This window comes from Strix aluco, chromosome 4, assembly GCF_031877795.1.
Source record: "Strix aluco isolate bStrAlu1 chromosome 4, bStrAlu1.hap1, whole genome shotgun sequence".
Classification (NCBI taxonomy): Eukaryota; Metazoa; Chordata; class Aves; order Strigiformes; family Strigidae; genus Strix; species Strix aluco.
This window is the reverse complement of record NC_133934.1, coordinates 124,105,717-124,119,993: the sequence shown is the minus strand read 5'-3', so window position 1 is coordinate 124,119,993 and position 14,277 is coordinate 124,105,717. Positions and strand designations below refer to the sequence as shown.

The 14,277-nt window shown below is 44.5% G+C and overlaps 1 protein-coding gene across 6 annotated transcripts in view; it reads right to left on the bottom strand.

Moving 5' to 3' along the window:
* The window catches only part of SYNE2 (spectrin repeat containing nuclear envelope protein 2), a 195,470-nt gene extending 181,705 nt beyond the window's left edge, over window positions 1-13,765 (bottom strand). For all 6 annotated transcript variants that reach the window (XR_012622862.1, XM_074820953.1, XM_074820954.1 and 3 more), the window contains exon 1: window positions 13,615-13,765. The gene's annotated coding sequence lies outside the window, so the exon portion shown is untranslated. The remainder of the gene's footprint in view (window positions 1-13,614) is intronic.
* Window positions 13,766-14,277: the final 512 nt, after the last annotated feature.

Sequence of the window (14,277 nt, the reverse complement as noted above, 5' to 3'; positions counted from 1 at the left end):
TCCTGAACAATGTGTATCCTTGTGCTTTACCCAAGAGCTGCTCTGATGACAGGATTATTAAGTCCTCACCAGATTTTCTATTTCACTCATCACTCTGGAATCTGAACGCTTCACAGACATCAATCAATGCACATCTAGAGAGTCTATGCAAGACCAGGGGTCTACCTACATTTAGAATCACAGAACGGTTTGGGTTGGGACGGACATTTAAAGATCATTTAGTTCAACCCCCCTGTCATGGGACATCGTTTTACTGGTGACAAGCAAAGGCAGAGAGAACAATGGGGTAAAAAAAAAATGTTAATATGACTCTGGTTTTCCAGATAAATAGAAATTAACTCATATGGCCAAAGCACTGATTCCACCTGCTACAGTGAGCATTTCTGCAAGTCCCCAACAACTTACAACTGTAACTCAAAGCACCAGATACAAGACAGGGGAGTTCTAGCGGGGCAGGTAAAGATGAGACCTATCTAGATAATCAGAGAAAAGGAAAAAATGTTTTATAAGAGTTTGGCTTACTTAGCCTAGCAAAAAGCGGAGGAAGAGGAGTATCTGATCTTTGTCAAGCACACGAACAAGATGATATAAATAAGCCATGCCTTGAGGTTAGGATGGAAATCTTCTGATTTCTAAATACTGTGTTCTAACAAAGCCTCCCAATACAGGCAACTGTCACAAAGGCTTCATGTTATTTTAAGATTGGAATTGTTCAGAAATAGGCAACATAAAGTGGTTGCCTTTATTAAAGGGACACTTGGACTTCCAACCTTGGAGAGCTCTCAGAAGTCTTCTGTTCTCAAGCTAGAAGTATGAGTCTTAAGTCAGACAACCAAAAAATAACCACACAGTTAGCCGCCACTGATAAAAATTGACGTTTAAGTGCCAGGACTAGCATCTCACAGGAACTGGGTGAGGGCATGGGCTGAGCAAGGATCCGGTTCTCCCAGCAGAGCTGCCTATGCCTGCGGCGATGCAATCTTTCCTGGGTGTTGGTGGTTTAAACCCAACTGGCAGCCAAATACCACACAGCTGCTCACTCACCCTCCCCCACCCCGGGAAATGGGGGAAAGAGCTGGAATGGGTAAGGGTAAGGAGACTCATAGGTTGAGGTAAAAACAATTTAATAATTAAAATAAAATAAAATAAAATACAATAATGATAATAATAGTAGTAATAACAGAAAATACAAAAGAGTAATGCACAATGTGATTGCTCACCACTCACTGACCGATGCCCAGCCCATTCCCAGCTAGTGATCCCAGAGAAGAGAGAATCCTGAAACCACAATCCCGGAAGGCAGAGAGAGCTTCCCTATCAACCCTTATCTATATACTGAGTATGACATTAGATGAAATGGAATATTTCATTGGCCAGTTTGAGTCCATTGCTCTGGCTGTGCTCCCTCCCAGCTTCTTGTGTACCTGCACACTAGCAGGACATGGGAAGTTGAAAAGTCCTTGATTTCTTAGCAACAACTAAAAACACCAGTACGTTATCAACATTCTTCTCCTACCAAATCCCATACTGAATCCAAAACACAGCACTGTTCTAGCTACTAAGAAGAGAAAAAAATTTAACTCTACCCCAGCTAAAACCAGGACACTGGGAAACTCCTTCCTTTTTCTCTCAAGATCAAGAGATACAAAACCAAAGTCTAAAAATGCAAAATATCAGGTGGCCTTAATGATCTTTTGGGTATCACTGTATGTCTTGAATTTGATTTTGTGATCAACACCTTGAAGGCTACTAACTAAGCAGCAAGACCCAAACTGGCAGGTATGTAAGCAAAATCCAAACTACGTCATCAGATCTGTTGCTTTTTGCTCCCAGGACAGAGGGAGAGTTAACTGCATTCCCTCCACCCTGAATTTTCCAGCGGTCAACTGAAGACCTTCAGAGATATTTAAGAAATAGTAAATACAGGGCAACAATGAATCCACAGCTGAAATCAATGAGCCTGCCTGAATTTGGACCTAGGGTTATAATTCAAATTGGGTGCCCATGGAAAGGAAGAGGGATAGGACTAGAAGTACACACGTAGCCACCCACCATTGCCACATCAGCATAACTTATGAGCAAGACATCCCCAAAACTATATACGTATGTACGTTCCTGTGTTTCTGGGACGTGCACTCAACATCAGAGGCAATGCATGCTCTTTTTCTCTTTAACATAAGTTTATTCTCATTTTTTTCATTTCATTTTAAACTAAACACAGTTTAAGGATTTTCTTTTAAAGGCACAAAAGCAGCACAAAAGCTCCAAACAGTGAAAACAAACATATCTATCTGACTTCAATGCATCCAGATTTGCAATGGTGATATAGGCAAAGTCAAGTCATGTTCAGTTAATTTGCACGATGCTAAAGTCATTGGGAGCATAGTCCAGAGAAATAGAACAGGATTTGGCATTAAAATTCCTCCGTAATAACAGGAAAATATGCAAGAGCCACGAAAAGCATTAATGGAAGTTTCATAAACAAAACAAAATGCATTTTCAACCTTCCAGTGACTGCTCCTTCTCTGTCCCCATCCGTTGGCAGCTACAGCAACCACACAGTACATAGTGTCTCCTGCTGTGTGCTTGTACTGTGCTTCATGTGATGGGACCCCAGTCTCAGTTCAGATCTCTAAGCATGAAAGTAGTTAATGAAAGTTAATAAAACTTTCAGGATTTTAATGCAGAAAGTATGATAAGCTTTAGAGCATTAATTAACTTTAAGTTACTTACTAATTAATTAAATTATGGCCCATGATCATAGAACATGTATAAAAGAAAAAAGCATACGTTCTTATTTTCTTTTAAGGTCAAATTCAGGCCTCCTTCCCAAAAGGATGGGATTTTTAATTTATTTTTTTCAAAATGCAAAAACCACTCAAAAAATCCACAGTGCAGGTTATAAAAATACACAGCTAACACAAGGTAAATTTATGCTAAAGCTTTCATGTCCCTGAAACCTGCCATACACAATCAAACACAACACATACATTTTGCCCTGCCTCTGATTCCTGCTCTGCCCCAACAGAAGACTCCACAGCTGCTTTGAAAGGGACACACACACACACACACACACACACTCTTGGAGGACATACCTGCAAGGATTAGTATTCTTTAAAAGGTACAAGGTACAGATTGTCTGAGAAGGGATTATACAGGGACAATATGCTAGTCCCTTTGCCCTCCCTCTCATGAATTTCATTCAAATAAGGCGTATTAAGTGTACCTATATCATATCAATCTCTGAAGAGCCCAAAACCATCAAGCTATTGGTAAGATTGCTTAGCAATGCTTTTCAAAGGTGGTAGGAATTATATCATCTTTTCTACTTTGTGATTAAGTCAATTACTTTGTTTCATAACATCTCAATAAACTGCAGAGCTAAACCAAATGCTTAATTTCCATTAAATGCTGGACACCTAGGAAATATATACCTATAGTGCTGAAAATAAATCAAATGCTTTCAAATGACACCGTAGCTTTTCAGTGGGAATAAAACTTAAGGTGAAGAGAATGACCTTGTCTTTCCCTCATTCTGGAGAGTCTAGCATTAATACAGGAAAGCATTAACCGCTTACACCTTGGGATAACCTGTGAAGTATCACAGAGCCAAAGAGACAGTTCCAGGAATGCTGGGACCTTGTTTCCAATGAATTTGTTTCCTGTAGATTAACTTATGTGAATTGCACCAGAGCTACTGTGTGAGTTCATCTTTTCTTCAGCATGGAAGAAGTCACACAAGAAAGGTGAATTATGAATGTCCTACTCCAGAGAAAAGCTTTCCCTGGTGTCATGGCTTGAGCCCAGAGGGCAACCAAGCGCCACGCAGCCTCTCCCTCACTCCTTTCCCCTCAAGGATGGGGAGGAGAAAATGAAACAAAAGGCTCAGGGATCCAGGCAAGGACAGGGAGGGATGACTTACCAACTATGGTCACAAACAAAAGACACACTTGGTTGGGAAAGAAAAAGAACACCAATTCAATTTGAACACCACCACCACTAATTTACCAATTAAACAGAGTAGGACAGTGAGAAATACAACCACAACTTAAAAACACCTTCCCCCCACCCATCCCTTCTTCCCAGCCTCAGCTTTGCTCCCAATTTCTCTACCTCCTTCCCCCCAGCAGAGCAGGGGGACAGGGGATGGGGATTACAGTCAGTTCATCACCCGTTGTCTCTGCCTCTCCTCCCTCCTCAGGGGGAGGACTCATCACACTCTTCCCCTGCTCCACCATGGGGTCTCTCCCACAGGGGACAGTCCTCCAGGAACTTCTCTGACTGGGTCCTTCCCATGGGGTGCAGGTCTTCACGAACTGCTCCAGTGTGGGTCCCTGCTGTGGGCTGCAGCCCTCCCAGCAACAGACTGCTCCAGCGCCGGCCGCCCTGCGTCCTGGCTTTCTTCAGGCACAACCTCCTGCTCCAGTGTGGGGTCCTCCACGGGCTGCAGGGGGGCATCTGCTCCACCAGTGACCTCCATGGGTGCAGGGGCACAGCCTGCCCTCTCCCCACGGGCTGCAGGGGGGTCTCTGCTCTGGTGCACCTCCCCTTCCTCCTTTCTTCAGCTGACCTCCGTGTTTGCAGAGATATTTCTCTCACAGCTCCAACTCCTCCTCCCAGGTTCCCCTTCTTAATATACATGCAGGGGTTGTGTGGTGGGGTTTTGGCAGCAGGGCATGGGGCTACAGTGGTGGCTCCTATGAGAAGCTTCTCAAAAGCTTCCTCAGCTCCAAGTCGGACCCACCTCTGGCCAAGGACAAGCGACAGTGGCTGTGCCTTTGCGACAGTGTATTTAAGATGGGGAACTTGTGAGGGGGTGGAGACTCATGAGGAGGAGTCATGAGGAGGACACCTATGCGAACACCAAGGTCAGTGGAAAGAAGGAAAAGAGAGATGCACTGGAGCAGAGAGCGCCTCTGCATCCTGTGAAGGTCCACGGCGGAGCAGAGATTTGCCTGTGGAGGAACCCACAATGTAACAGGCAGCAGCGCCCAAAGAAGGCTGGGACTCTGGCAGGAGGAGAAGCACCACTGTCATAGTCTGGCACTGGGAGGACAGCAACATGCTGGGGTGACCCACACTGGAGTAGCCTGGGAACGGCTGCGGCCCGTGGGAAGAACTCATGCTGGAGAAAGTTCATGGAGGACTGTCTCCTGTGAGAGGAGAGCCACATGGAGCATGGGGAAGAATACAGAAGAATGTTTCCCTTCTCCTTGGAAGAAGAAAACTGTGAACTGACTGCACCACCCATTCCCTGTCCCTGCCCAGATATCAGGAACAAAACAGCCCAGGATGAAGGGAGGGGTGGGAGGAGGTGTTTTTAAGATGTGGTAATGCTTCTCACTGTCCCATTCTGGCTGTTAAGTGTTGTTGCTAGTATTTTGAATTAAAGTGATGTTCTTTTTTTCCTTCCCCTAACGAGTCTGTCTCTTGCCCATGACCATAATGGGTGAGCCACCCCTCCCTGTCTTTATCTGGATTCCTGAGCCTTTTGATTCATTTTCTCCTTCCCAGCCTGAGGGGGAAGGGCTGAATGAATGGCTGGGTTGGTGCTCAGTTGCCTTCTGGGCTCAAACCTTGGCAATATGTTATCACAGAGGCACAGCCACCTACGCTAATTGGCTCAGCCTTGGCCAGAGGTGGGTCTGACTTGGAGTCAGGGGAGCTTTGAGAAGCTTCTCACAGGGGCCACCTCTGTAGCCTCCTACCCCGCTACCAAAACCCCACCACACACAAACCCAACACACATGGTGTTCTCCAAAGGAGTAAGTTCTTGACTACCTGGGCTCAACCTGCACCTCAAATGGCTCAACCATCAACAGAAGCTTTTCCCATGATACGGGCACTCATAAGACTCAAACCCAGACTTTCCTCTAGGAGGTATTGCTAGAGTACTTCTTCCCTTAACTCTCCAGCTGTTCCCACAATACGCACCTAAAAACATAGGTGGAAATTAAGTCAGCACAGTCATATCATGTAATTTCAAATTAACTTCCTTGGAATCTCTCTTCGTTTCCCAAATTCGGTTGAAATTAGCCAGCAGATTAAAAAAATATACTGGGTATTGACACACAGATATAGGCACATTGACAGAGAGAAACCTAATAGCAGGTAGTGGACTAGAAATCTCAAGGAACTAACCTGAAAATAATCATTCCAGAGATTTTATCATGAGACAACACTGATTTAAATATCATGTTTCCAGAGAGTCCCAATGAGACCTAAGAAATGTTGTTCTTAAGCAGGGTACTTTATAAGGACATTCTTGTCTCAGAAGAAAGGGGGGAAAAAAGTTTCATATGGATTTGGAAGATTCATTAGCAAGGATTTCATGGCCTTAACATTACAGTTGAATCAGGGTGGTTTGCAAATCTTGTCTTTCAGTGTTCCAAGTACTGAGCATAAGATTTCATTGTATGAAAAAAATAGCAGTTATACAGTACGCTCCTCTATGGTGAAACCACTGCCATTTCCAAAACAATATATGTAACTACAGTTAAAATATAAAATGTGTATTTCATTAATTAAGTTTACTTCTACAAAACAGCTCTGCACAGTAATTAGGGAGCAAGGTAAACTAGTTGGCGTGATTTTCATACTGTCCCAGGTAAGACCGTTTGCAGCCCCTGAGTTTACAGCTAACTCCTGCGTGTGCCTGCGCCATGTCACAGCTTGCTGCACAGATGTAACCTCAGACCCCTCCCCATGAGCCAATCTTGAAAAATCATATGGCATGAAATTAGCTCAGATGTGCACTCCTTAAAGCCGAAAGCAGCAGATACCTTGCAAACAACCCAGCTAGAGGTAGCTGAATATTACAACCCACTGTTAGTAAATCCCTGCTTCACTGGTTTTGCCTTTGTAGACACATGCCCCATATTTTCACAATTATGTTGGCTACATGCTTTCCACTGGTGTTGCAATAGGAGTTGCAGACATCTTTGCACGGCATCTCCAACTGCTTGTTTTTACTTTTCATCCTTTGAAGTGCCACTGATTATTTATGACCCACTCAGGGACTCAAAAGACTTTCCCTCCATTGAGGCCTCTCTCTACATGTAAACTGAAGTCTGTTCCTAGCAACAGATTATTATTACTCATGTATTCAGTCGAGCCAACACCATGAACAGAAATGGCAGATTTTTATCTTTGGTGAACTAGTCCAGAGGAAGTAGAGCTCCACAATGCAGACCGACTAAAGACCCTTTTTCCTTTTTGGTTATTAACAAAGATCTCCGTTTATTTTACATTCAGAGAGAAGCAGTAACATTCAGATGTGCAAGTCTTGAGCCTTGCAAAGTACTGCTGAGCCACCTTCTTTCGGTAAACTATTTTTCTGTAAGTCTGTCACAGCCTCCCTAAAGGCAAATTGTTGGGATCCAAATCATGATAACATGACCTAAAGAATTATCACAGAAAATCCCTTACATGAAGCTGCTTTGGGTTTTTGCTTTTTTACAGTATTTTCTTTCCCCCTCACTTCCGATGTACTCACACCCCTGTTAAGTCAGAGTTCACACAGCACTCAAGTTTGATGGTCATGCTTTCTCCTCAACACTTCATTTACAAGTGTTTCACCATTTTTTCACCCAGCATCAGGGGTGGGGAGGAAGGTCTGTTTTAAGCACGCATTTTCCAAGATCTTTGCACTAAAACACTCTTTTCTTAAGGTCCTACTGCGGACTGAATTTCATCCCTTCCACGTTTAAAATGCTTGCCAATATTGCTCTTGTGGGTGATCTCAGATTGTAGACATGTCCACAGCTGGAATAGGATCACACAGCAAACATATTGATCCCCTTCCCTTCAAAGCCAGATCCGCAGGTAGCAAAAATCAGGACAGCACCACTGATAGATCTACCCTGACCTCCCCACCTCCCTCTCAGGCAGAAAGAAGTATTTGTGATCATCCAGTAAGCAATGATGGTACTTTCTCCGCCATTTCATGGAGGAAGAAAAGGGCTTCCGTTAGGTTTCCATCACTTTGAAGGTGATAGGGAAAAGAGGCTATAGCCTCCTGATCCTACATAATACCTTACAGCAATCAGATGGGTACCAGCCAGTGCTTTAATAAGTGGTATTAGAGCACATGGCATTAGAGAGACTCTGCACTGCCTGGGATAATGCTGAAACAAGTCTGGCCTTGGGTTTTCCTAAGCTATCAGTAGCTGCAGATGAAGGAATTGAAAAGGGAAAAGCTTGGAAAAGGCTGAACAACTCTGCTCAGAAAGAACCAAGCCCTGAGAGCATTAGTTCTGCAAGAAATACAGAGATGGACACAAAGTTATACCCCATTGCCACAGAAATAGTCTTGCCTCCTGTGAACTGACACACTGCAACTATATGCACAAGTAAGGACTCCTCCGAAGAATAAGAGCTGCAAGACCAAGACATTTCTTATTAGTTTATTTATGACAACCAGCAGCAGTACATTTTTGTTATCCAGGGACTTCCCAGTGATCTATTTATAATTCTGAAAACGTGCCAGGACAAGCATATGAGTATACAAAAGCCACACCGCTTTTTAAGGCCAGCAAATGTTGCTGGTTTGTCTTTGATTTACACATCAGTAATACTTCCTGTTACAGAAGCACAATGGATCTTCTCATTACATTAATTAATTTAAAAACGTGGTTAGGAAAGTGTCTTTCTTGACCTTTTCTTTTTCTGGGGGGGTGGTAATATATCAGTCATCCTGGTACAATTACACAGTTTGAAAACTGCACTAACTCCACGTTGTTGTAAACACACACACAAAAATGCTTTTATTAACAGAGCTAAGCCTTGTTTGCACACTCACAAAAGCTGGACCGTGGAGGTGCTTGCCCTCAGAAGAAGAGCCTATCTCACATTTATCTATTCCCAAGTCGAAGTGCAGCGTCAAAGCATACTTACTAAGCTGGAAAAAACATTCAGTTTTCAACTGTTTACCAAATTTTCCCACATCATTAATAAAAACAAGAACTGCTCAGAACTCAAAATCACAGTTGTTAACATAAAAAGGGAGAGTGATGAATGCCTGGCCGCTCAGAAAGCTGATGCCATGCCCCTCGATCTCCCCAGCACACACTGCTATGCAGGAAACCAAGAATACTATGGCGACTTCATGGCTCCATTGAAGTCAAGGGTTGAGACAGCAATTCAATTTCCAAAACACACAGCCCATAAGCACATCCCAGCCCAACTCTACCTGTGAAATGCCCGGAAGCCTCCAATTATGTGCAAAAAGCCATGTCGTTTATACGGTGTGTTGCCACAAGGCCAGAATGGAGGAGTTTTTCCAAAGCAGGGGTCGTTCGCATGCTTCCCTGCCACCCGGCACGCCAGCAGCCCAGGGCTGCTTCCCACAGATAGCAGAGCTGCAGGGAATGGTTATCATAAAAACAACATGAGAAACACAGGCTGGCTCTAGAGCTGTGCTGTATCTGGGAAGTACGTTCAGTGCATAAGCATGGCCTCTTCCTACCCACTCAGTTGATTGGGAAGCATGCAACCAAGATGACAATAGCTGTCATTTCACTCCTACAAGCCCTTCTCCATTTTCACACAAAAGCTGCCTGTATCCCACCCCCTTTGCCCCGGCTACCTGGGCTCAGGCGAAGCCAGTAGCCAGGCACAGTGCTGTGTAGCCATGCTCTGCCTGGCCTCCTTTTGGCAAGGGGTAAGCGTGCAGCGTGGCCATAGCAGTCCCAGCGCCGCAGGGCGCAGACAGACCTCTGACCTTTAGGCGTGCAGTTCCCATCACAAAAGCAAAGGGCTGCCCGCAGCTCATCATACCCCTTCCTCGCAGCTCATCGTACCCCCTCCTCAGTGCTTCCTAGCCCAGAGTCAGTTTTTACAATAGGGAAGGGAAGGGGGAGGGAACCGCCTGCAATCAGAGCAAGTTTAACTCTCACGCAGGGGACTGTCTGATCAGAACAAACTGGACAACGCTGCCTGCTTTAATCAAGCAAGAAGTATTGCAAGAAGTTCTTTTTTTTTTTTTTTTCTACAAATGTTTCTTTCTTTCCCCTGGGTTACAACTGAAATTCTTTGGTTACTGTTTTAATAAAGACTCACAGCCAGCTTCCCATTAACACTGGAACCACTTTACATGGTGTAAAATGTATTTAAAATAACACTCTATAATAACTACACCTGCTTTGTACTAATGACATGATATTAATGAGAATCAGGCTCCCAGTAATATTCTGCCTTTGAAGGAATACAAAGGTTTCCTTTTCACTGCCTTCCTAATTCTCTTTTTCCCCAAATAAAGGAAACAGTCAGATGGTTAACAAACAGATTATTCTGTTGACCGAAGCTTGCCTAAGCAATAGAAGGCCTGGAGTTTCTCAATTAAATCATAAAGCTGTTCCTGTTCAGAAAGTTCTTCCCGAAGAGCAGTAAACTGTTCTTTCAGAAAATTAAGAGAAAGGTGGGGATAGTGGCAATCTAAACGCAGGAGTTTTCACTGAAGCGAGGAGTTGTTCTTACTGAGCAAAATCACTGGAAGTGGCAGTGCAATGTTTGCATAACAGACATCTGCAGACAGAGCCATTGATGGTGTCAGGAAAGGGGAGGAAAGTGAAACACAATGTGTATTTGGGAGCCGAAAGAGAAAGGGCACGTCTCATGCTAAACCTATCTGCTTTGGCAGTATTCCTGTAAAGATCACGAACTTGTTTTGATCACTAAATATAGCAGAGAAAAGGATTCTACTGCAAGTAGCTCTCTCCGGCAGCACTTGCTGTTTTACGCAGGCAGAAGGAGGACATAAAAGCAAGATTTGTCAAGCAAATGGCAAATGAAGCTTGCCAAATTTGAAGGGCAAATTACAATTTAAATGCTAGGTCCTAGCCTGGCAGCTGTGAATTCATCAGCTTCTCTCTCAAGCATGTCCAACTGAGGCTACAGCAATGCAAACTACCACTCTTCCCCTAGCACACCGCTGCTCTGACCCGGAGGGGCCACATCTCCAAAGAGCAAGTTTTTCACGTCCATGTAATTCTTCCAGCTGAAAATTCCCCCCAAAGTGCTAGTCAGGGTCTTGTTTGTTTGTTTTTACACCTTCTGTCCCAGGTGCTTCAAGGTTTGTGGGCAAAACAGCCTTTCCACAAGTGCAGCCTGCACGTTCGCATGTCTGTGCTGGTTTTGCACACATGAAAAGGGCCTTTCGACAGTGTTGTCTCCCACGCTGACTGTGCAGGACCCTCTGCTGCGAGAGAAAACCAGTGCTTCGCTCGGACAACTCAGCAGAGCCTCTGCACTGCTCCGCTAAGTAAAGCACTTTCATTTACTGCTTAAGACAAATTAAAGGTCTCTTGCTTTGCTTTCAAAGAATTAGTTGCTTTAGGGAAAAATATCCAAAACAAAACACACAAACCTAAATCTCTGATTTATAGCATAGTTTCAAGCCTGTAGAATATTTCTGTGTGCAGTGCAAACCAGGCCAAACACTGTTATTCTTACCAGTATTGTTGCCAGAGAGGACCAAACAGCCAAACTGCACATAGACAACCCAAGAGAAAGAACATGGTGCTGCGCAGTAACCTGCTAGAATAAACTGTTCTCACTATACAAAATAAATAAAAAAAAAAAATACAGTTGCCATTGCAAATACAGTTGCAATTGCAAAGCCAAGGATTCCAAATCAGAAGTAGTCCAGACTAAAGGGTGCCTAACTTATTTCACACGTTCCCCTTCTGCACATGCAGAACGGCAGAGTCTCCTCATCAGTGTCTGAATCACAGAGCCGTCCCGGCTGCTTTCATTTGAGAATCAGGATTTCTCACAATGGAGACAAAAACGGACGAATGCCCGTGAGCACCGTGAATCTCCCTCGCTGAAAGGCAGCAATATTAGTAACACAAAAGTTACTTATAGACAAGTTCAGTCAAGCAGCGGAGAACACATGTTGTGTAAGCAGAGCTGCCGTACCATCCTCTCCTGGGCCGGGCCGCCGCAGCAAGGCCACGGCCAAGCAGGTGAGGTAAGCCACAAGCCACATCTGGCCGCCCGAGCCAACTCCAGCCCACTGAGGCATGTTTCTGTACAGCTTGCAGACACACGCTTCTCAGAGTCACGGTCCAGGACAAAACTCCAGCAAGGAGATGGCGTGTGACCACTGGAGATGGTGTGTGACTGCTAACACCAGTCCTGGGAACAGGATATGCTCCAATTTCCTTACAATCCATGCACTGGCTTTCAGTACAGTGAACTCCTGGACTGGCTTTTCAGAGAATCTTTGCAAGAAGAAACATGTTCAGTCACCTCCAAGCTTTTCAAAGGTGAAGCCTTCCCTCGCAAACATTATCTGTAAAGCCATTCCAAGTCTACCTACAGCACTGGTAAGGCACAACTGCTCCTCAAGAACTATGTTTGCGCACACCGACATTGCACAAGTATCTGCTTCCTCCCCCTTAGGAACTGCTGAGGTGCCCTGGGCACATAACTGGGAGGAAAAATCAGATTTTTTACACCCGCTAAACAAAGACAGCTCTGCTGTTACTTCCCTCTTACAATAACAAGCTCTGCTTTCTCCATCCCAGGGGTATTTCATCACCAACATCCCACCCAGTTCTGCGTAAGAAACAACACTGCAGACAATCTATCAGACACTTTTTTTCTTTAAAAAAGAAAAAAACGACAAAACCCAACCCTAAACCTGTCAGTCTGCTAACTGTGAAACCGCTTGTTACAGTCCAAGTGGTTGATGAAGCAGGATGACAATACCAGGAAATACCTGGAATTGATCTTCAATGTTTATTTTTGGAGACTGGCTTTTCTCCCAGCTCTTATTTAATAGTTTGCTCTTTCCCTCCTCTCCCCAGTTGTTCTCTCTGGGATCAAATTGCAATTTGTTTCACCTCTTGGGAGTTCACCCACAGACCCCCTAAGCAGAACTTTCAGAATTGAATCCTGGCTCAGACAACATGTTCCTTCTATTTCACAGCTATCATATTATTTCTCATGCAACAAAAAGGATAGGAGAATGCTCTGGTATTTGTCTGAAATCAGAAGTGCACAGGATCCATTTAACAGTCAGTTCTTGCCTGTACTTCATATCTCTGCTATACAAGCAAATTCCTTCAACAAGGAGTGTCCCCTAGACAGCTCATTTAGCAAAGGAAGTCTTTCTGCTGTAAACTCCTTCTCCCCACAGGGGAAGTTTTATCCCTATCATACCTGGTTTACCTGTGCAGATAAGTTAGGCTTTTTCCAGAAGAGCTAGTGATGATTTTTTTTTTTCCAGGCTACTAAATAACACAGCAGTGGCAGCAACACTTCAGAGACCAGGTCACAGCTCTCTGAGCTTTGCATTTAGATATGCATTGCAAGGTTTAGATACGTCCATTTAAAGAGTTTCTGCGCATTATCTGAACGCCACTGAATAATCACACATGCTGTCTTAGGCCACTGCAAGCCTGGACTGTAGCACATTCACTCCAAAATTTAGCCATTTGTGATTGATAGCACGCATACAGTCACCCACACCAGCCCAGTGGATACACCATAATTCAACTATGTGCTTGAACTATGGATTTTTGGAAGAGAAAGGACAGGGAAAGGAGGATGAGTAACAGCCTATCTAATTTTGAAAAAAATTTTCACAAAAAGGAAACAAGTACCTACCAGGTGCCGTCACCCACCAAGCGCCAGGCAGGCGGTCTCACCCCCAGGAGAGCAGCGGATTGCGAGGCAGCTGCGAGGAGCACGGGCAGGGGAAGAAACACACCCCTGGGAGCCTGCAGTCATCCTCATTGCTTCCACCTCTGCCACTAACCTGATGTGCGACCTTGAAAAAGCCACTCTGCAAATCCCCCTTCGGCCTCTTATTTATAGCAGAAGATTGTCTGGCGCTGTGGGTCCAGCCTGAAGCTTTTCTGAATCCAATGACTGACCAGGGGAGGAGGAAAGCTTTAAACTGGACATTGCTGTCAGCTCTCCAGTGTCGGGTAAAGCCCTCCAGGCACACCACCTTACACTGCACAACCCACACGGACGCCAAGTCTGGTAGAAATGAGGACACTAGGAGCCCTCCTAGGATCTCTGCTGGGATATGAGACACTTTGGCCAGGATTCAGCTCCCCTGACACTAAACAGCTACAAAGAGAGATGCCTCCACGCGCATTCATTGTTTGAACTCTGCAGGAACAATGGAGAGAAACGGGCACTTTTAGGGCAGTTTGTCCAATGTATTTTTAGATGTCAAATACAGTGTGTATGAATCATGGCCCAAAAGTGTTTGCTCCTCTCTAGTGACTATGAAAGGAGTCTGAAGAACTGTCTCTCATG